The sequence below is a fragment of the Mustela erminea genome, chromosome 14 (genome assembly GCF_009829155.1).
Source record: "Mustela erminea isolate mMusErm1 chromosome 14, mMusErm1.Pri, whole genome shotgun sequence".
Classification (NCBI taxonomy): Eukaryota; Metazoa; Chordata; class Mammalia; order Carnivora; family Mustelidae; genus Mustela; species Mustela erminea.
In genome coordinates, this window is record NC_045627.1 from 18,808,908 (window position 1) to 18,831,161 (window position 22,254).

Sequence of the window (22,254 nt, forward strand, 5' to 3'; positions counted from 1 at the left end):
TGCCCTTTACTTTGATCATGTCCCTGTCAAAGTCAGAGATGTGGAAATTCAACATGTCCAGCCCAGAAACCAGTTGTCACCAGTCCAGACCGAGGGGACTGCCTTTCACAGTGTCCTCAGTGCCGGGATGGCCAGAGTGTGTCCCTGGAAGACTGGGGGGGACTCCTCCCGGGAAGGGAGCAGGGAGCGGGTCAGAGCACTGCCCCTGGGAAGCGGCAGGCATTCTGCCCACTGGGTTGAAGAACAGGGAAAAACAGCCAGAAATCTCCTGTTCTCTCTGCACGGAGATCTCCTCCCCTCCCTGGCCTGGGTTCAACTCCTGGCCTCTCCTCAGTGGCCTCCATGTCCTCCAGACTTCCTTCCCCTGCTGCCACCATGTTCCAGGGAGCTTTAGTCTCTGAAAATATGTTAACCCAATTATCTGAGCAAGTTGTGGGTCTGTGTGTGTGGGTGAGGTCAGGGGGGCTGGGAGTTGCTATATTTTTAAATTGTGAATTGAATCAGTTCAGGGGCTAATGCTTCTCCTTTGCTTCTCTCTCCGCCTACCACCCCAAGTACGCAAACACCAGCAAGGCCAGTGCTTCCCCGCAGTGGGGATGGCCATGGGTGCTTGGCTGCCCAGTACCCTAGCCACTAGGCATGTGCAGTCACTTACATTAAACGAAAGTGAAATAAAATAAAAAAATTCTGTTTCTTAGTTGCACTCATTGCATTCAAGTGCAAGTGTCGCAGCGCCCATGTTGGGCAGAGCAGACCCAGAACATTTCCATCATCTGATGCCCGGGAAGAGGAGGCGGCCGTAAAGAAGATAGGTGGAAAGGCGTTGGATCGGCTTTCAAGGAATTCTGTGTAAACCAAACATTTCTGGGGCTGAAGCTTGGCTCCTTTAGGCCAAACGAAGGTGCCTTACTTAAACTCTGAGATTCCTTCCATTTTAAAGTTGGGATTCTAGCAGAGAGCAACCAGAGGGAGTCATGGGGGGTGGGGAGGGGGCGGGTGCAGCGTAACCGGTTGGTCGGGGCCTGAAGTCTGAGGTTGGCAAATAGAGTTGGGTGAGGCGGCTTTCCCCGGACTGGCGAGAAGCCCACGGAGGAAGCTGGGAGTCAAAGAGCAGTGGGTCCTTGTGGCTTGGGCTGGAGGAACTGATGGGGGGCTGGGGGGCTGTGGTTGGCACTTAGGGGGGCCCCGGACTGAACCCACAGAGGAGATCCAGAGAGGTCTGCGGAGAGGGAGGTGAGACATGCTTCTGGCAGCTTCTGCATTCTCTGTGGCTCCCATTGGTCGGCTCCACCCCAGCCCTTCCCCGGGGTGAAGTCAGCACTCAGGCTCAGGCGGGGCTGGGCCGGGGGCCAGCGGGCTCCAGACCAACAGGGCCCGGTGTCTGCGAGCCAAGCACCTTTTCATGTGGGGTACACTCCTTCTGCTGCCCTCCTTTGGGGCCCGCACAGTCAGGCGCGTCTTCGCAGAACACCGAGCACGTGGCATTGACGGTGTTCCTCTGGACGTGAGCTACGAACTCCTTGGGAGCAGATGTGTCTTGTGCGTTGTAGGAGTCCAGGCCCCTGGCACGTAGCGGGGGCGTTTGTAGCTCTTTAACTCATTGCTTGAAAACTTGCTGAAGTATGTTGTTTGGAAGGTTTTCTAACAGAAAACTTAACTTTTTTTTTTTTTTTTAAAGTTCTTACTTAAATTCCACTTACTTAACCTACCGCTGGTGTGATATTAATGTCAGGTGTGTACCGTAGTGATCCAGCACTTCCATCCAGCCCTCCCCCTGCTCATCACAACAGGTGTGCGCCTTCATCCCCATCAGCTGATTAATTGTCACCCCACCCTCTCCCCTCCTCTCTGGTGACCAGTCCTGTGTTGTTGCTAGTAAAAGTCCATTTCTTGATTTGCCTCCCCCTTTCTCTCTCTTTCTTTTTTTTTTTTAACCTTTGCTTATTTGTTGTGTTTCTTAAATTCCACATATGAATGAAATCATAAGGTATTTGTCCTTCTCTGACTGACTTATTTTGCTTAGCATAATCCCCTCTAAATTCATCTATGTCCTTGCAAATGGCAAGATCTCATCTCTTTATTATGGCTGAGTAGTACTCCATTGAATATATATGCCACATCTTCTTTACCCATTCGTCAGTCTGTGCACACTTGGCTGTTGCTGTAATCTGGCTGTTGTTGGTAATGCTGCTGTACACCTCAGGGTGTGTGTGCCCCTTTGAACTAGGTTGTCTGGGTTTTTCTCCCTTTGGGTAATACCTAGTAGTGCAGTTGCTGGGTCATAGGGTAGCTCTAATTCTAACTTTCTGAGGAACTTTCACACTGTTTTCCAGAGTGGCTGCACCAGCTTGCATTCCCGCCAACAGTGTAGGAGGGTTCCCCTTTCTCCACATCCTCACCAACACCTGTTGTTTCTTATGTTGTTGATTTTAGCCATTTGATTGGTGTGAGATGGTATCTCATTGTAGTTTTGGTTTGTATTTCCCTGATGAGTGATACTGGGCATCTTTTCATGTGTCTTTTGGCCATTTGTATGTCTTCTTTGAAGAAATGTCTACCCTTGTCTTCTCATCTTTTAATTGGATTATTCATTTTTGGGGTGTTGAGTTTTACAAGTTCTTTCTGTATTTTGGATACGAACCCTTTATTGGATGTCATGGGCAAATACCTTTTCCTGATCAGAAGGTAGCCTTTCAGTGTTGCTGGTTGTTTCCTTCACTGTGCAGGTGAAGTCCCAGTGGTTTATTCTTGGTTTTGTATCCTTTGCCTCAGGAGACATACATAGAGAAAAGTTGCTATGGCCAGTGTCAGAGAAATTACTGCCTGCGCTTTCTTCAGGGACTTCCGTGGTTTCCTGTCTCACATTTAGGTCTTTAATCCGTTTTGAGTTGATGGCAAAACTGTTTTTGTGCATGGTGAAAGAGAGTGGTCTGGTTTCATTCTTTTGCCTGTACCTGTCCAGTTTTCCCAACACCATTTGTTGAAGAGACTCTCCTTTTCCCGTGGGATATTCTTTCCTGCTTTGTCACAGATTAATTGACCATATAATTGTGGATACATTTCTGGGTTTTCTGTTCTGTTCCATTGATCTCTGTTTTTGTGCCTGTACCATACTTTCTTGATGACTACATCTTTGTCATATAACATGAGGTTCAGACTTCTGAGCCTCTAGCCAGCTTTTCTATTCCAGGATCACTATGACTATTCAGGGTGTTTTGTGGTTCCTTACAAATTTTAGGGTTGTGTGTTCAAGTTCTGTGAAAACTGCAGTTGGTTATTTTGATAGAGATTGCATTACCTGTGTAGATTGCTTTGGGTAGTAGAGACATTCTAACAGTATTTGTTCTTCTAATCCATGAGCGTGGATTTTTCCATTTCTTTGTGTCATCTTCACTTCCTTCCGTTAGTGTTTCATAGTTTTGGAGTCCAGGCCTTTCATCTCGTTGGTTATGTTTATTTCTAGGTATGTTATTATTTTTGGTGTAATTGTAAATGGGTTCATTTTCTTAATTTCTCTTTCTGCTGCATCATTATTAGTGTATAGGAATGCAACAGATTTCTGAACACTGATTTTGTAACCTGTGACTTTTCTGCATTCATTTATAAGTTCTAGTAGTTTTTTTTAGTGGAGTCTTCTGGGTTTTCTTTCTTTCTTTTTTAAGATTTATTTATTTATTTGACAGAGACACAGCAGGAGAGGGAACACAAGCAGGAGGGGGAGTGGGAGAGGGGGAAGCAGGTTCTCCTGCTGAGCAGGGAGCCCCAGGGCCTGGATCTCCCAGGACCCTGGGATCATGACCAGAGCTGAGGGCAGACGCTTAACGATTGAGCCACCCAGGCGCCCATCTGGGTTTTCTGTATACAGTGTCGTGTCATCTGCAAGAAGTAAAAAATTTTACTTTTTCCTTGCTGATTTGGATGCCTTTTATTTCTTTTTGTGGTCTGCTTGCTGTGCCTAGGACTTGCAGTGCTGTGTTGAATAAAAGTGGTGACCGTGGACGTCCCTGTCTTGTTGACTGTGAAGAAAAAGCTCCAAATTTTCCCCATTTCGGATAATGTTAGCTGTGTTTTTTTTCCACATATGGCCTTTATTATCCTGAGGTATGTTTCCTCTAAGCCTACTTTGTTGAGGGTTTTCATCATGAATGGATGTTGTATTTTGTTAGATCCTTTTTCTGTGTCTTGAAAAGATCCTATGGTTCTTACCCTTTCTCTTTTTAATGTGATGATTAATCACTTTGATTGATTCATGAATATTGATCCACACTTGCAGCCCAGGAATAAATCCCATGTGATTGTGGCAAAATTTTTAATGTATCATTGGTTTTTGTTGCTAGTATATTGTTGAGGATTTTTGCATCAGTGTCCTTATCTGGTTTTGGTATCAGAGTAATGCTGGCCTCATAGAATAGAAGTTTTCTTTCCTTTTCTACTTTTGGAATAGTTTGAGAAGAATAAGTATTAACTCTTCTTTAAATTTACATGTGAAACCGTCTGGTCCTGGACTTTGGCTTGTTGGGAGTTTTTTGATTAGTGATGCAATTTCATTGCTACTCTGTTCTAATTTGCTGTTTCTTTCTGTTTCAGTTTTGGGAGTCGATTTGTTTCCAGGAATTTATTCATTTCTTCCAGGTTGTCCGATCTGTTGGCATAGAGGTTTTCATAATAATCCCTTTTTTGTAATAATCTCTTATAAATGTTTATATTTTTGTGGTGTGGGTTATTTTTCATTTGCAGTTGTGCTTATCTGGGTCCTCTCTCACTCTCTTCTTTTTGATGAGTCTCACTGAAGGCTTATCAGTTTTATTAATATTTTTCAAAGAACCAGTTCCTGGTTTCATTGATCTGTTCGATTGCTTTTTTAGTTTCCGTATCATTTATTTCTGCCCTAATCATTACTATTTCCTTCCTTCTGCTGGCTTTAGGCTTTGTTGTTCTTTTTCTAGCTCTTTTCAGTATAAGGTTAGGTTTTTATTTGAGATTTTTCTTGCTTCTTGCGGTAGGCCTGTGTTGCTATATACTTCTCTCCTAGAACTGCTTCTGCTGCATCCCGAAGGTTTCAGACCGTGTATTTTAATCCGTTTCCATGAGTTTTAAAAAAATTTCTTCTTTAATTTTCTGGGTGACCAATTCATTGTTTAGTAGCATGTTACTTATCCTCCAGGTATTTGTGGTCCTTCCAGATTTTTTGTTGTGGTTGACTTCAAGTTTCATAGCCCTGTGGTCTGAAAAAGGTGCATCGTATGACTTTGATATTCTTGAATGTGTTGAGGCCTGTTTTGTGGCCTAATATGTGATCTCTTCTGGAGGATGTTCCATGTGCACTTGAAAAGAAGATGTATTGTGCTGTTTTAGTATGGAATGTTCTGAGTTTATCTAGTAAGCCCATCTGGTCCAGGGTGTCATTCAACACCATTGTTACCTTGTTGATTGTCTGTTCAGGTGCTCTGTCCATTGCTGTAAATGGGGGCTAAGTTCCCCTACTGTTATACTATTGATTATTCCCGTTATGTTTGTCATTAATTGTTTTATACATTTGAGCGCTCCTGAGTTGGGTGCATAAATATTTACAGCTGTTACATCTTCTTGTTGGTTTGTCCCCTTTTATTTTTAGATAATGCCCTTCTTTGTCTCTTGTTACTCTTTGCATTAAAGTCTAGTCTGTCTGTAAAAGTGCTGCCATTCTGCCTTTGTTGTGACATCGATTTAAATGTTTCTCCTCTTCACTTCTAATCTGCGGATATCTTTGGGTTTAAAACAAGTGTCTTGTAGATAGCATACAGTTGAGTCTTGGTGGTTATTATTATTATTATTTTTTTTTCATCCATTCCAACACCCTATATCTTTTGAATAGAGTGTTTACTCCATTTGGGTTCAGAGTGATTAGTGATAGATATGTATTCATTGCCATTTTATTACTTGTTTTGTAGTCGTTTCTGGAGATTTTCTCTGATTCTTATCTTTCTCTGTTTCATGGTTTGCTGCTTTTGGCTAGTGATCTATCTTGATTTCTTTCTCTTGATTCTTTGCCTATTTATTAGTTTTGTATTGGTGATTACCATTAACTCTGCATATGACAGCTTCTGCAGTAGCAGTCTCTGTGAAGCTGATGGTCATTTACATGTGAACCCATTCTTAACTCCTCTCCTTCCCACGTTTTAGGAATCTCTTCTCCTATTTTAAAACCTTTTGTGAGTGCCATGACTGATTTTTTTTTTTTTTTAAATAACAGTATGAGCTTTGACTGCCTTTGTGTTTCCGGCCTTCGTGTTCTCATTTACGTTCTTTCCTTTCCCCGGTAGTATTTCTTGCAGGCCTGGTTTGTGGTCACAAACTCCTATAATTTTTGTGTGTCTGGGAAACTGCATCTCGGGTTCTGTTCCAAATGACAGCCTTGCTGGGTATTGTATTCTTGGCTGCACATTTTCCCACTCAGCACTTTGAGTATATCGTGCCACTCTGGCACATCTGGCCTGCCAGGTGTCTGTGGAGAGGTCTGCTGCTCACTTTATGGGTTTTCCCTTGTAAGTTAAGGACTTCTTTTATCTTGCTGTTTTTAAGGTCTTTTTCTGTTTTGCAGATTTAATTATAGTATGTCTTAGTGTTGGCTTGCTTTTGTTGGGATCTCTCTGCCGCCTGGATCTGGGTGTCTGTTGCCTTCCCCAGGTTAGGGAAGTTTTCAGCTGTGATTTTCTCAAATAAATGTTCTGCCCCCTTTCTCTCTCTTCTTCTTCTGGGATTCCTGTAATACAATGTTATTATGTCTGGTGGTGGGGTCACTGAGTTGCCTGATCTGTTTTCATGTTCTGTAATTCTTCTTTCTCTCGTTCAGTTTCACTACTTGCCATTATTTTGTCTTCTAGGACACTGAATTGTTCCTCTGCTTTTTCCAGCTTGCTGTTCATTGCATCAGGCCAAGTTCCCGTCTCCTTTATTTTATTTATTCTTCGTCTCTGATTGATTCTTTTTTAACTCTTTTATCTCTGTGGTAATGGTCATACTGATGTCTTTTCACAAGACCAGTGAGCATCCTGATGATCATTGCTTTAAATTCCCCATCAGGCATGTTACTTACATCTGCTTCACGAAGTGAAGCAGATGTAAGTAAATATTGTCCTTTAATTTGAGGTAAATTCCTCTGTCTCGGCATTTCGTCTAAGTCTCTGCCTTCTGTGTGTTAGAAAAGCCTCTTGTGTCTTCTGCTTCTGAAAGTGATGGCTTTGTAAAGAAGGGGTCATGTAATTCCAGGGCCTGGCGCTTTTGGCAGCGTCTCAGGTTTATGAAATTTGTGCTCTGCTGCTGTGTTTTGGCTGCTCTATCTTTCAGGCCAGGCGTCTGCAGAGGCTCTCCTTACCTTTGTGGGCAGTGTTTGGTCCCAGGTCTGAATGTGGCAAGTTTTAGCTGGGTCTACTCTGGTCTGCTTGTGAAATGAGCCCTGATATCCCCTCCACCAGAACTGAGGCCCTGCAGGACTCTGGTCAGGAAACATGGTGTGGGCAGTGGTTTTTGCTGGTCTTCTGTGGGAAGGACCCACTGTGCTGGGTCTGAGGTAAGCATGACTGAGAGGGGCAGGGGCAGTCCCACCAGAGCACAGAGGAATGGAACTTGGTATGAGGAGGTTAGGCAGTCTGTGTTGCTTCCCTCATGTAGCCCTGTGTTTATGCTGAGGGGTTGAGTAGGGAAATGGCCTTATTAGCCAGCTGCTTTGTTCCTGGAAAGGTGTCTCCCTCCCTGAAGGCTGTGTCTCAAGGATCCACACAGAGAATAACCACCTCCCTCCAGTGTGCCCCGGGCACTCTTAAGATGCTGTTTCTGTGCTGTCTGCCCCCAGGTTGTTTGCCTGCTTTCTCTTGGGGGCAGTGCAGTACCCTCCAGGCGCTATTCCAGCCAAGCCTGCTGACCTTTAAAACTCCAGGCTCTAAGCCCTGCTTGTTCCTGGAAGTCATGAAATTCAGCCCCTCTCATTTTCAAAGCCAGTGGCTATGGGGAAGCATTCTTGTGCGTTCTGCTGTGTGCTCTCTGGCTGTTCTCCACAACGATGCTCGGCTCCTCTCCTCTCCGCAGCATCCATTATCCTTGTCTTCACTAAGCCTTCTTCGATGTAGCTTTTCTCCACCTTGTGTCATGGAATTTTGTTCCGCCAGTCTTCATGCCGATATGTTGGGGTTTGTAGGATGATTTGATAGTTACTTAGTTGGGTTCGTGGGACAAGAGGAGACTAGGGTCCTCCTACTGTGCTGCCGTCTTTTCCCTCAATATCAAACTTTTCTTTTCTTTTTTCTTTTTTTTTTTTTTAAAGAATACATTTGTGGCTACCAGACTACAAAGATAGAAGCCAGTCCTTTCTCCAAATGGGCAGGGAAGGTGAAGATCTTGAAAGTCCATATACCAGAGCAGGAAGGATGAGTGGGAGGTAGGAAGGCTCGCAGCTGGAGAAATGATCTTCGGAGGGAGTTCATGTGGGGTTCGATGAATAACCATTTACACTAGTCCAGTTCTCACGAGTTTTGTCTTCTCAGGATCACTGCAGTGTGTCATTTTGGCCAAAATGAGAAGGCTCTGAGAAGGAGAAGGCTCTGAAAAGAACATCGAACTAAAAATACTTTATCTTGACTATACAGAAATAGAAAATAAGTCGATTCCTGATACATGCCATCAGCTTTGGATTGTGGACTTTTTGCTCCCAATATTTCCTAAATTTACTGAAATCTCATAGAGATTTTTAAATTCAGTTTCATGTTCATGTTTTCTACCCTGAGTCCTACCACTGTTCTGACTCATATGATGGCTTATGATAACGGTAAGTTTGCACCTAGCAGAGGGTAGGCATTCAGTAAATACAGATTCACCAAGTAAATGAAAAAATGGTGAGCAGTTATGATTTAAGGCATTCAGTTTTTTTCCACAGCATGAAATCATTGTAGAGATCTCTAGTTTAAACCTGTGTGTTTTGTTCTCTGTATGAGGTCCTGTACTGGTTTCCATTTACTGAGAGTTGCTCATTGTGGCCTTACCTTTGTCCTTTTGAGGCAGGTACTACTGTTCTGGATCATGAGTAAATTTGCTGCTGCTTCCGTTTGGTGGCTAGACAGCTGAGAAAGAGGATGACATGGTCTTTGCCCCAGAGGCGGTCAAGGCCTAGCACATGGGTCCGTTTCAGGGAATGAGTCTGGTCTCCAGAGACACCTCTGTCAGGAGCCAGAGGGTGGGGAGGCCTTGCTGGAGAATGGGAGGGAGGCCACAGGATCTTTTCAGGCCGAGCTCAGAGCCCCCATGAGGAGCTGGGACCTGAGACGCTCTGGAACTCTGGGGATCCTTGAATCCCTCTGGAAGACCAGAGTGCAGACACAGCTTCAGCGAGAAAACACTTTTAATACAGTTGAAAAATTGTGGCGCTTCTTACTTTCTGCCCTTTTTATACATGACTGTTATTTAGAATTCTATTGTGAAAATTACTTACTGTGAAAAGTGAAGGATAGGTACACGGGTTTTGTTTCTCTCTCTCTCTCTCTCTCTTTTTTTTTTTTTTTTCTCGCTGTGTTTGTTTTCTGAACTCTTCATCTTTCTTGATCCCTGGAGCATGTAGGAGTCGGCAGGTCTGGCCCTGGCTCTCTAGGAGTCAGGCGGGGGTGGCGAAGGTATGTTTGAAGTCAGATAAGATGTGCTGGGTACTGGGCTCTTGCTGTGCCCGTACCAGCTTCACTGCGTCCTCCCCACCTGACACCGTCGGGAGCAGGTGACCCGTCAGGACGAGTATTTTTGAGAGGTGGGCAGACCGAGGGTTAGAGAGCTGAGGTGGTGGGAGGCCATGCAGCGTGGCACAGAACAGGAGCAGTTCTCGCTCTGTCTTTCATTTGGTAGTTTGCCACAGGACCTAAGTACGGCAGGAGTGCTGGGGGGTAAAGGGATATATCGGTGCCCCCAGAGTCAGGGCCGTCTGGGAGCTGAAGCCAGACAGGAGTTCGAACGGGGATGAAGTTGGAGCAGGGAATGGTTTAAGAATTATTAGCTATCATAGATAAAAATCGATGGAACAGACGGAGAGGATTAAAAATAAGCTTACTGTGACGAGCGCTGTGTAGTGTATAGAATTGTTGACTCACCATATCGCATAGCCCAAGCTAGTGTAACACCATAGGTTCATAGTACATCAGTAAAAATGTAAAAGAAAATTGGAAAAAGAAAGCATAGGGGAAAAATATTGGCACGATAAGAACTGTGGGAGGTTAACCATAATATATGCCATTAGCAATTAAACAGAACAATTAAAAAAAGAAAAACCTCAAAATAACCACCAAATGGAAAAAGCAGGCCATTGACATAAACACACACACACACACACAATTTTTAAAAAAAATTTTAAAAGAATGATTAGCTTTAACAAGGGGTTGGAGTGAAGATGGATTAGCTGATAAAAAGTAAATGGAACTCTACAGGATATAGAAATAATGGATCCTGGGGAGCAGAGGAGGGCCCATAAAGGAAGAGGCCACACCTCACGCCCTTCTGAGAGTTGGATCCAGACCTGGACTGTGTTGGAGAGGACGTGGTTGGAACTCACTGTGGGCGCAGAAGTTGCTGGGTGTGGGGGAATTGCTGTCCTCAGAGAGATGTCCCAAGTGGAGACACCCCACCGTAAAGCTGTAGGAGGCGGGAGCCACTCTGGAAACCGGAAACTCAGCTCCTTCCTTTTGTCTGCTCTGCGACGTCTTTCCAGAAACTTCTTTCTACTGACAAAACTAGAATAGCTGTTTACAGGACCAGATCCAGTCGTGTGGACCAGGCAATCAAGGGCAAGTTTGTAGCCAAGAGGCACTACCTTGAGACCTGGGTACAGAGAGGAGAGAACTTCCCTTTTTTCTCAGAGCCTTTATTTCTCTTTTGTTCAACCAGGCAGTTGGGCACGATCTGTGTATACATTTGGCTGGGTTCACCTCCTTCCCCTCTTTGCTGTGCCCTGCACTGAGTGGGGCTTGATATCTCTGGGACTTACCACTAGGGGCTCGTGAGGATTAAGCTGCTTTAAGTTTCTGTGGTTTGCCTCTTTTTTTTTTTTTTTTAATTTTATTTATTTATTTGACAGAGAGAGAGAGAGAGAGATATCACAAGTAGGCAGAGAGGCAAGCAGAGAGAGAGGGGGAAGCAGGCTCCCTGATGAGCAGGGAGCCTGATGTGGGGCTCGATCCCAGGACCCCTGAGATCATGACCTGAGCTGAAGGCAGAGGCTTAACCTACTGAGCCACCAGATACCCTTGTGGTTTGCCTCTTAAACCTCGGATAAAGACCTGGATGGATCAGGAGTTGATGGCACATTGACGAGGCCCTGTCAAGCCAGGTGACATCCCAGGCTCGCCGTTTAATGCCGGTGAAGACACTGGGTACAATCTAGAATTGTAACTGCATGTGAAGTAACTCAGTTTGAGATTTTGTCTCTTAGGCTTTATGAACATTTGCCAGAGGCTTTCCTGACATACTGTAGGGCTCTGGTTTTATGTGTCCGCGGCGGGTTTTTATTTAGTTACTACTGCATTTCTTTACTACTTCCTCATGACTCTGGAAGAGTCATTCTTCCAGAAGAGCTCTTCAGACATTTCCCCTTGAGACTATTCCCTCTGTAACAGCTTTGAACTGCTGGATTCTGTTTGTGACTTCTAGCCACCGAACTCCGTGCTGTGCGTAATTTCTCATATAGCTGAAAGCATTAGAAAGGGAGAAGTGCTCAGCTTCGTCCTTGTTGCTCTGGAGCCAGGTTTGTGATGCCTTGTCTGTTCCATTTCATAGTTTGATTTCATAGCTTGTCCTATTCCCCGCCTCCCTTCCCCCCAGAACTCTCCTAAAAAGCCTTTAACTCACTAAATTTCTTTTGGGAGGTTCAGATATGAAGGCCTATAGACACTTGAAGTTTTCTTTTTCTTTGTTTTTTAAAAAATATTTATTTGACAGAGATCACAAGTAGGCAGAGAGGCAGGCAGAGGTGAGGGGGGAAGCAGGAACCTGGAACCCTGCTGAGCAGAGAGCCCGATGTGGGGTTGGATCCCAGGACCCTGAGATCATGAACTGAGCTGAAGGCAGAGGCCCAACCCACTGAGCCACCCAAGCGCCCCTGTTTTGTGTTGTCTTTTTAATTAAATTTTGTTGAAAACCAGAGTGCTAAGAGAGAGAAGATAATTTTCCATGACCTTATATATAGGTAACACCTGATGATGTTGAAAATAAAGGAGTGCATGTATGGGGTTAACATGCAATGGTATCAAAAGGCACAGAAAGGGAAGTAAAAGCCTTCCTTCAAATATAACTTTTATTATGTTTCTTGTGGTTTCTCCCGGGGGTGGGGGGGAATGTTTCTGGCACATATCTGCATCTGCGGCTCTCTGCTTTTTATGTTGTTTAATAAAGGGATTAATTATACATATTTTTCCTATAGCCTTTTCCCCCCCCTTTTCCGATTATATTTTTAGAGATCATGTCCCTCAGCACACACAGATCTGCCTTATTCTCTTTGATACGTTATGTGCAGTAATGGATATGGAGGGGCAGTAACTGATTTCACCTGTATCTTATCTCTGGGTGTTTTAGTAATTGCCAGATGTTTATGGGAAGGAGCTGTGCTGTGTTAGCTGTTGGAGTCACTATGGTTTGCCTCTTTGCAAATAAACATCTCACTGATATATCTGCAGATTAAATGCCAACAGGGAGATTGCTAGGTCAGAGGATCAATGCATTGTAAACTTTGACGGACATTTATCAAATTGCACTCCAGAAATTTACAGACTGATTTTCTTTTCCAGGGTTGTCTCTTTCCCACACCCCCACCAGCATTGTCCCGTCCCCAGACTTGGCGTTTTTGCCAGTCTGCTAAGTTAAAAATGTCTCTTTGCTCTCACTTGTTGATCTTTAATTACAGGTGTAGGGTCTTTTCGTAGGTTCCCTGGCCCATTGCGTTTCTTTCTGTAAGTTGCCTGCTTCTGTGCGCGGCTTGTGTTCTCTTCCTGCTCCATTTTCTTTTCCCTCCTTTCCTTTCCTGTAGGGGTCTTGTGTTTATCATACCGACTTCTGTGAGCTCATTTTAAATTAGAGAAACTAGTTGCATTTCATATATGTTACTAGTGTGTTTTCTCATGTTATATCCTCTCTTTTGAAAATGCTCATTAAAAAGTGTTTTTATTTTGGTGTAAAGATTTTTACACCCATTTCTTTGAAAAAGAAATGGAAAAAGCATGTGGGTTGAGAAGACTCGGCATGCCTTCTGCTGTTTTTAAGACTGAGTGGTTGTGGTTTGGGACAAATGATTCTGCCTATAGATCTTAGTATGTCCCACGGCCCTGGAGACCCTGTAGCATCTTATTTACACCAGGACTGCCCTGAAGGAGTGATGGGTGCTGGTGTTCTTTCCCCTGTACTTGGCCGTGGCCCTCAGCAACTTATGGGCCTCTTGAGAGCAGGCGAGCCCATGTCTACAAACATCTGAATTTAGCTACCTGGGGATGTCATTCCTGGAGCCAGAGTGGAGGGCGCTGCTAGCCCCTGAATGCCCAGCACCGACGGCAGCACCGGAAGTGAGCGCACCGGAAGTGAGCGCACCGGAAGTGAGCGGCAGCACGTGGGATGAGTGGATGCAGACAAGGCAGAGCAGGAAGCCTGGCAGCGGGGAGGGGCCGGCACGGGAAGCTCGTATGCCTGACGCTGCCGCGCCGGGGTCCGGAGCACGTCCAGGCTCTGCCTTCGTCACCCGGTTCATCTCACCGGACGGGGTGGAGAGGCTGGACCGTGGAGATGGCGCACTGCGGCCAAGCGTCCAAGTGCTGTTCGGGCAAATCTCCTCGTGTTCCCGCCATCCGCAGGGACAGGTGATCGCATCTGTGCCCTTGTGAGGAGGAGCTCTTTCGGGCTGTATTGTAAAAAATTGAATTTCAAAATAATGAGAGCACGAGAGAAGGATTTCTCTTCAAATTCCTTCAAGGAACAAGCTTCTCCTTTGAACGTCTAAAATTCAACATTGTGGTTAGCAGGAACAGGGTGTGTGAAGGCTTGTCACATCCTCCGTAAACTGTGACGCAGCCTGAGTCCAGGGTAAATATCTTGCTAGTTCTTCCTTTAATTAAATCCCTCCAGAGCAGAGCTGAAAGGTCTCCTGACAACTCAAGTAATCTCTATCTATCGACTTCCCTGCTTCCTGCATGGGAAGAGCTTTTTCATGGTGTTGGACAAGGGACAGTATGATGGTACAGTGTCTTTTCTGTGGACATGCTGTGTTGCTCCTTGAAGATATCAATAACTCTTCATTTCTAGAGGGACCATAGCTTCCTTCCCAAGCCGTTGGACTCGAGCTGAGATGTCCGATGACTTCATTTACTCCCCGTGGTTTTCTGAGGGCTCTTGGTTCTGTTAATTTGAACGTGCTGTACCAAAAGTCGGCACTGATGAAACGGGTTGATTTTTGAGAGAGCTGGTGCTAAGCTTGGACTTTGGAGTGTGCCGTTCGTCTGTATTCAACACAGAAATGACTGGACATCAGAACTTGAGCGTACCAGCTTGTGTCGGAATGATCCCAGTGCTTCTAAAGCCCCCAATACAGGCTCCTGAAGTAATTGGTGAGTGATGTCATTAGTGAGCCTCGATCCGACAAATTCCTGCTGGTTCTATAATGGCTGTTGTCTTCTCTAAACAGTGCATTGAAATGAATGATAGAGATGCTGGAAAAGGTCTCTCTGGCTCCATCAGAGGGAGCTTGCATGCGATTTTTTGGTTCTGCCCTTGTCCGCCCTGCCTCCTTGGCCATGGCTTATAAATCAAGGTGACTAAATCAGGCTGACAGAAGTTCATTTGTGCATTTGCCTTCGACATTTCATACTGGAGGATAGCTGACGAAGACGGATGGACGCTACTTGGAAAAATGAGTTTCTGCAAGCGACCGTGTCTGTGCTTTGTCCAGCAAGAATGAGGATGGGTCTGTCGGTGAGACCGTGGTGTCCTGGTGAGAACGGGACAGGCTTGGAGAAACAAAACCAGTAAAAAATAAAATGCTGATATCAGCTGTCACCGTTGTATGAAGCCTGCAGTTCAAGGAATGCTCAGCAACTTGTGTCTTGTATGTTTGGTTAGCGGGTATGAATTCTGGGGGTGTACAGGTTTTTTGGAGGAATGCTTTGCAGCCAGAATAGAAAGTGTGAAGCAGTTGGGAAGGACGTTGGTTGGGAACCAGAAGCTTTGCATACGGACAGATGAACAGACGTCTCTGCCTTTGAGTCTTTTTTTTTTTTTTTAAGATTTTATTTATTTATTTGACAGAGAGAGGGAGAAGCAGGCTCCCTGCTGAGCAGAGAGCTCAATGCGGGGCTCGATCCCAGGACCCTGAAATCATGACCCGAGCCGAAGGCAGAGGCTTAACCCATCTAGCCACCCAGGTGTCCCATCTGCCTTTGATTCTTGATGCTGCTGCCACTCCCAGGTGTCCTTGAGAAAGGAAGATGATCTCTCCAGGCCCCCATGTTCTTACTTTGTAAAAGCAGAGATGAAAACACCTACTGCAGGTAGAGAAAGACAAGAATCAGGTCCATGGTGATCACTCAGCAGATGGAAGTGTCCTTATGGATCCGACAGTGTCACGGGCGCTGGGCCGCTTGACAGGGCGTCCTTGGAAAGGAGTTGAGGGATGGATGCTGACATTTCAAGCCCTTCCTCCAACGAAAGATACAGGAAACGGCGCATGTTTAGAACCTGGCAATGGCAGGGAGGCAGAGGTTTGCTGTGCGTGTGCAACTGTGACTGTTCATGCATTTCCCCGCTGTTGGCTCCAGACTAGGTGATTGACCCTGGTTTCTGCTGCCTGCCTCACAGTGAGGCCACAAGTCCCAATGAGGTCAATTACTAGGCGTAAGTGTTTATCCGAAGCTGCCGTGTTTCAGGAGTCTGCCGCCGGTCTGGTCACACGTGCTAATTACTGTCACTGCAGGGCAGCGCAGTTGCCGTGGTGGCGTCCGCAGTAGGAGTCGGTCACGGCGTCCTGAGCCTCTGGTCTCGCTGGGGCCCGCGGGGAGGCCAGTTGCATCAGCACCGGCGGAAGACAGGCTCTGAGCCCCGTTTGGTGTCTGCCCGGTGCCCGGCCCCTGCTGCTCACACACTCACGTTGCACACACTTGGAACAAGAAGTCGTTGTCATTGGTCTCATACTTTGTTTCACGGAAAGAAAGCTTTGGTTCATGTTTTCTTCGTACTGAGAAGGCATGGGTGCACATGCTGCTGAGCGCCGACGGGGAGCATGATTCTCAGGGTCTGCAGTCATGACACACGTCATTCATTCTCACGGGCTCGTGGACGTGCTCCTACCCTCCTGCTTGTGGAGGCGGGAAGCTGCTGCACAGAGGGGCTGGGTCACATGCCCTAGACCCCACAGCCAGTAACCAGAAGAGCCAAGATTGAAACTGCAGCCATCTCTAGACCACCGGACTCACCTTCCTCTCCAGTAAGAGAAAACGGTTAAAGGGAACATATCCAGGTAGAGTCCGTGTAGCTGGTGACACTCCCTCTGAGCCCTTCGGGGCCCAGAGTTCCAAATCCCTGATTTCACATTGGTGGGCAAACCCTGTCTCTCCCCATCACGTACGTGTATATCTGTGCATGCACACATGCGTATGTACATAGATGATGCCTTGCACAGTGTGCACACATGTGTACCCTATGTGTGCCAATACACGTACATGTGTGTACATGTGTACACGCATGCATGGACTCAGGTGTACACATGAGTCACATACATGTGCACACACACACATGCATGTGTATGTGGTCACAGGGCCTGCTCAGCAATACTTGCTGTATCAAAAGAGAACTGTGGGATGGTTTTCAGCTTTTTCGGTGAATTTCTTCATGTGGTGACTTGATGGTCATTGAGATTCTTGGCTTGGTTCGATTGAGAATACATGCTGGTTGCCTGTAATGTGGCAGGAACTGACCAGAACCTTACCTTTGGAAAGTGATACCAGAACCATGTCAGGGCACGTGGGGTGGGGGGTGATTCCCATCACTTAGAGAAGGCATGCAGCTGGGCTGAACGACTTTGTGGTGTTTAAACAATCTAAAAATTCTAAAAATTAAAATTGTGATTGCATAGCATTCAGAAACCATTTTGACCTAAAAGCTGATAATTTAAAAATTTAGGATGATCTCATGGCAGTAATTAACTTTTCAGTATCTGCCAGTTCCTTCAAGTGTTCTGGATGCGTGTTCCCTGCGTGTGGGGGCTGTTACTACCCCAATTGTTCGCATCTAATCGGTGGGGGGGGGGGGTTCCATTTGAGGTGCATACGTATTTATTTGTCATTACCATTTCAGGTGAATAATGACTATTTTCCAAAGACTGTTTGTCGAGAAGCTCAGAGAGAGTAGAAAAGTAACAGGACTGCGACATTTATGAATGAAAGAGCCACACACACAGTATGCTCTTGACGAGATGGTGAAGTATTTGCAAGCATATCCAAGTCCAGCGCCCAGGCCTGGAAGGGTTTCTGTGCGTAGGCTTTGGAAATGTGTCTCACATGCAGAAGGCGTTCCCATGTCAGGGCTTCAGGTCACAGTTCTCCAACGGAAGCCCCTTGGGGCAGGTTCTATTCCTACCACCCCCTCATAGATTCCACACCTTTGTATTTCCTGGCTTCTGTGAATCAGTAACATCTGAGGAGAAAGCTTTTCCTTAAAGGAAAGAACGGATTTATCTCGAATACCTCTGGAACTTGAATGGTCACTTAGGTGACAGCTATTGTGTTTTGTCATCTTTGGCACATCTTTGGGAAAGGCAGACTCTTCAGCTTGTGTTTGCCCTCAAAGCCGCGAACCCGTGTTGATGTTTATTCAGTAAAGATAACTTGTGCACAGAGGCAGAGAGACCCAGACATCTAAATAAACTCAGACACGTGTCTTCAGAACTTTTAAACATAGATTTTTCTCTCTTGTGGAAGGGGGCAGGGCTGGGACCTCATGTGTGTGTGGCTGGCTTGTTGTTAAAAATCGGCCCAGCTGTGTCCCCCCTCCCCCCATCTCCCTACCTTCCCACCTTCTGCTGTGGTGTGTCACGGCTGTCTGCGCTCGTGTCACAACTAGACTCGCCTCTACCCTTCACCATCTTCATCTCGCTTGACGGGGGATGTGCGTGATCCAAGGTTCAGGATCCTCCTTGAACTGGGGAGTGACAGTGTAAGGAGGCACTGCCGGTGACCCACGGGGCCCCTTCCCCCACACAGGCTGTCAACTGGTGTCAGAGGCCATGGCTGGGATGATCGCCTGCTGTCTGCGGAGCGGACAACTTGGATCCAAATCCACCAGCCACGCCAGAGAACTCAGAGGACGAGATTCACTGCAGAGAGAATGGGTCAGGGATATTGATGTAGAGAGGATTAACCAATGGGTGTGGTTGTGTTTGTTGCCCTTGAGCTTAGTGCACAATAATTTTGAGTCAGTTTAATAACCTAAATCAGCCAGTAATGTTCACATTTTGAGTGTCCCTAATTGCTGAGCTCCCAAGAGTGCTCTGAGGAACAAGACCCGTCTTACAAGTAATCTCACCTCACTCCTCAGAGCTTTCTTTCTTTTTTTTTTTTTTTAAAGATTTATTTATTTATTTGACAGAGATCACAAGTAGGCAGAGAGGCAGGCAGAGAGAGGGGGAAGCAGGCTCTCTGCTGAGCAGAGAACCCTATGCAGGGCTCAATCCCAGGACCCTGGGATCATGACCTGAGCCGAAGGCAGAGGCTTTAACCCACTGAGCCACCCAGGCACCGCTCCTCAGAGCTTTCTTTGTAATGGAGTCTCAGAGCTGCTGCTTTTGGAGAGTCAGAGGTGTGGGGACTTGGCTGATTTGAAGAGAATCTTTGAGTTCTTAAGTCAAGAGGGGGAAGATGGGGAAAATGATGTCATCTAGGGTCTGGCGTGGGCTTGGATGAGAGAAGGTCCTACTGTACTGAAGGCAGCCGCGATTTACTGAGCACCTGCTCTGTGCCTGGATTGTACTAAGTGCTTTGCAACTCTTTCTTTCATTTAATCCGTGAAGTAGGTGGTTACAGTGTCCTTACATTTTATATACAAGGAGATTGGCTTGGAAAGGTGGTTAACTTTCCCAGTATCATAGAGTTTAAGTCTAGTTCTTTCTACTTTGTAACCGATACACCTTTTCCTTCACTCTCTGGTTCCAGTATATCCCCCCTTCCAGGGTCCTGAATTTTTTTTTACTCCCTCTTTGTGTACGCTTGAACTCCTGCTTCTTATAGATCTGTGAACATAGATTGATCTGAAACAAAGCATCCTGGGGAAGACAAAGAATGTTATCGTTTGAATTGACCTTTGCCTTGCTTTGCTCAATGCCTGGCTGGGCACGTGTGTGTGAGCTCATGGGCATTGAAAATGCAAAGAAAAGAGAAGAGGTGGTGTTTAACCTTGGCCTCCAGATGGGGCACACCAGGTGCCTGCTCTGTGGAGCTTAGGGAAGTGAGACCCTGGAGGACACTGGCCACTGAAAGGGGCTGAGATTTCCTCAGGGCAAACTGTACCCCTTTCATTCTTGTTCCAGATCTTCATCCGGGAAAGAGGGAAATACGAGGGTCCAGACCTTGGTGTGGATCCTTTGAGAGTCTTGTCGAGTACACTTGGCACCTGTGGTCTCATGATGAATCCGTGAATGGTAGAGTAGGGAAAAATGGCATACACCACCACAAGCATCTATGGAACCTGGAGATAATGGTTTTGAGAAGTGGCCAGTCTTTGATGTGGTGTCGGGGCCATGTCTCTGGATGTGGGTCCCCTGATGCTGCTCTGTGTTGTCGCTCCCTGCGAAGCATACTTGACCCGTGTCACCAACAGTGTTGGGTCCTCATTCCTTCAGAGGGCTGCTAGCACAGCGGCCACCCAGAGCAGCCCAGGACGGAGCCCACCTGGACTCGAAGCCCCCCTTTTCCCTCAGGACACTAACATGGTCTCAGACACCTTGGGTGGCACCTGTCTCTTCTAGCTCGTTCTGTTTGTCCTGCTTTCCCAAAGCGTTGAGTTTCATTTGTATAGAAACTGCTCACTTGGTTTCCAGACTCCAGTTCGTGGGTTAATGTTGCATTGAATCAGGTAATGACAGAAAGAGGCACAGCCCGCATGGACAGGTCAGGAGGCCGATGTCACCGAGTCTCAGTCAGCATCGTCTGCCGCTGGTCAGGCTGATGGTGGCCAGCAGCTGTGGCAAGGAGTGGTGCTCAGCTATCATGCGCCGTCCAGTGTCATGAGGGCCTGGACTACAACTGCCCCGTGGTGGGGAAAGGAACTGTTCATGGCGGGGGTCCCGGGACAACCCCAGCAGCTTGTTCTGCTTGATTGTTACTGCTTGACTCGCCCACATCCAGCGTGCTCGTTCGAAGGTGTTACCGGGGATATGATCACACAAACGTAGCTATATGGCTGGGGAGAGCGGGGCGTCCTGTCCCCCGTCATCTTTGTACCAGCAGGAGAGGTGCTGTGGTCCACTGGGAACCTGTGCTCCCTCCCGGCTTGCTCAGGTACCACTGCTGCGCTCCCCCCCCCCCCCACCCTGTGCTGTGAACGCTGGCTGGCGTCCACGCAGGTGACAGCATTGTTCTGCCTACGGTCATTAGTTCATGAAGTGTCATTAGCCCATACAGGGATTTGTTAATTTGGTTCATTACTTGACTTCCTTTAAGAGCTGGCCCTTAACTTCAGTTACTGTTCTTCTCACGCGGGAAAGGCTCGTACCAGTTATTACTTGCGAACCTCTTTGGCATTAAAGGAAAAGCAAAAGCCTAGAACACAGCAGCTCTCCCAGCCCGAACGTTGGAGTCAAACTTGATTAGATTTCCTGCCCTTGAACTCAGTTAGACATGACCTAAATGAGCAGGGGTTAGCTCTAAAGAATGGGCATTTTTTGCTGTTGCGTGTTTATTTTCACATAACCTCAGATTTACTTGGATGTCCATTTCCTAGTGCCTGGCCCCTGAGTTTGTCCAGACCTATCCAAAGACCACAGCTTCTGAGAAAACCCACAGTTGGACAGTTAATGGATAACCCAGCAGCAACAGGAGCGGGCTAGTGGCTCTGATTCTTGATCGAGTCTGGACAAATTCCGCCCTGTCACGAGTCATAAACTTGGTCCAGAACAGAAGGAGCATCATCTGAGGCGTCAGGTGGGAGTCAGCACTGTGTCCTTGTCACCTGGGTGGCTGTCCCGGACTCATCTTCCTGGAAGGAAGAATTCCTGTAGCCTGTGGTAGACGTGTTGCTGTAGGATTCATGAGGTGGGCACTCAGACTCTATAGGTTCTAGCACTTGGATCTTTAGGTTCAGACCAGTTACAGATTGGGGTCAGGGACTCGTGGTCCAAAGCAGAATGGGAAACCTTCTAGGACTGGCATCATCCGTCAGGTAGGGACTGGTCAGTTTGGAAGAAGAGCTTCTCTTGTGTGGTGCATTTATACGGTGGAGTATCACTCAGCTGTCAGCGTTTACATCGACACAGATGGACCCTGGAGGGGATGATCCTGAGTGAGATAAGGCTGTGAGAGAGAGATAATTGTCTTACGGTTTCACGCATATGTAGAATTTAAGAACCTGCGCAGAGGACCCCAGGGGAAGGGTGGGAAAACTGAATGGGAAGTCAGGAGAAAGGGAGAGGAGCCATGAGAGACTCTTCACGCTGGGAAACAAACTGAGGGTTGCTGGAGGGAAGGGGGTGGGCGATGGGGTGACTGGAGGAGGGGCATTAAGGAAGGCTTGTGATGTGATGAGCACTGGCTGTTATATGCAACTGATCAATTATTGATCTCTGCATCTGAAACTCATGATGTGTACTATACGTTGGCTCATTGAATTTAAATTGAAAAAAAAGTAAAGTTTCTCTTAAAAGCTGAGAGAGGGGTGCCTGGGTGGCTTAGGGGGTTAAAGCCTCTGCCTTCGGCTTGGGTCATGATCCCAGGGTCCTGGGATTGAGCCCCACACTGGGCTCTCTGTTCCGCAGGGAGCCTGCCTCCCCCTCTCTCTCTGCCTGCCTCTCTGCCTACTTGTGATCTCTGTGTGTCGAATAAATAAATAAGATCTTTAAAAAAAAAAAAAAGAACTGAGAGTGGACAGGTAATGGGAAGGGGGTGTACCTGCTTTACCCTTTGGCCAGAGGATTGGCCGATGTGGCAGTTTTCCCCCTGCTTTTGTAGTGTCCGTATAAAGAGGATGTGTGACTCAGATGATAAAGGTCAGGAGTCTGAACTTTCGGGT

At 46.6% G+C, this 22,254-nt stretch overlaps 1 protein-coding gene across 10 annotated transcripts in view; it reads left to right on the forward strand.

The window, feature by feature from the left end:
• SGMS1 (sphingomyelin synthase 1) overlaps positions 1-22,254 on the forward strand; it is a 266,791-nt gene that overhangs the window by 180,170 nt on the left and 64,367 nt on the right. Inside the window, exon 1 of one of the 10 annotated variants that reach the window (XM_032312965.1) lies at positions 16,307-16,495. The exons of 8 other annotated variants lie outside the window; for them this stretch is intronic. The gene's annotated coding sequence lies outside the window, so the exon portion shown is untranslated. Of the gene's footprint in view, positions 1-16,306; positions 16,496-22,254 lie in introns of those variants that run through there. One more of the 10 variants, XM_032312966.1, reaches the window with a different exon arrangement.